A 578-nucleotide genomic window follows, 5' to 3' on the forward strand; every position below is an offset into this window, starting at 1 on the left:
GGGAGGGAGTCCCGTGGCGGGATTTGGAGGGGGGGGGAAGGGCGTCCCGTTTCGTGAGTGTATTTCGTTTCTTTAAGAGCTACCAGAAAGCAACTCACCCCCACCCCCATAAAAAAAAAAAAAATAAGCGAGTGGGGAAGAGCCAGCCCCACGCCGGTCCGCCTCCCGCCCGCGGCCCGGCCTCCCTCCCACCCGCCGTCTGGCTTGGCGTTCCTTCGCCCCGAGTTCTCAATCCCCTGGATCCCGGGCTCGCGGGGGCGCGAAGAGGATCGAGGAAAGGTTTGGGAACGTGATGGGTTTGGGGCCTTGACGGGGGGGAGGGGCAGCTCTCGCGCCAGCCCCATCCTCCCCCAAGGAGTCCCGGTCCTCTAGCCTCTTGCTTGCTCCCTCGCTCCCTTTCTCTACCTCGGACATTCCCAGGACAATTAGGGCTGAAGTTTTCGGGAGAAGCAGCCCAGAGCCCTTGGGATAAGGGGGCGGCCCGGCTCCGCCCAGGACCCCTCCGGGACCTCCCCCCCGACTGCCCCGGTTGGCTGCAGGGCGCGTCACTCCGCGGGGAGGCGGCGGCGGTGGTGGCG

The 578-nt window shown here is 66.3% G+C and overlaps 1 long non-coding RNA gene across 1 annotated transcript in view; it reads left to right on the forward strand.

Annotated features, from left to right (window-relative positions):
• The first annotated feature begins 22 nt into the window (after positions 1–22).
• Positions 23–578, forward strand: part of LOC114008959 (uncharacterized) — a 31,470-nt gene continuing 30,914 nt past the window's right edge. Inside the window, exon 1 of the long non-coding RNA XR_003550446.1 lies at positions 23–279. This is a non-coding gene — a long non-coding RNA (uncharacterized LOC114008959). The remainder of the gene's footprint in view (positions 280–578) is intronic.

Source organism: Tupaia chinensis, unplaced genomic scaffold, assembly GCF_000334495.1.
Source record: "Tupaia chinensis unplaced genomic scaffold, TupChi_1.0 Scaffold000422_1, whole genome shotgun sequence".
NCBI lineage: Eukaryota > Metazoa > Chordata > Mammalia > Scandentia > Tupaiidae > Tupaia > Tupaia belangeri.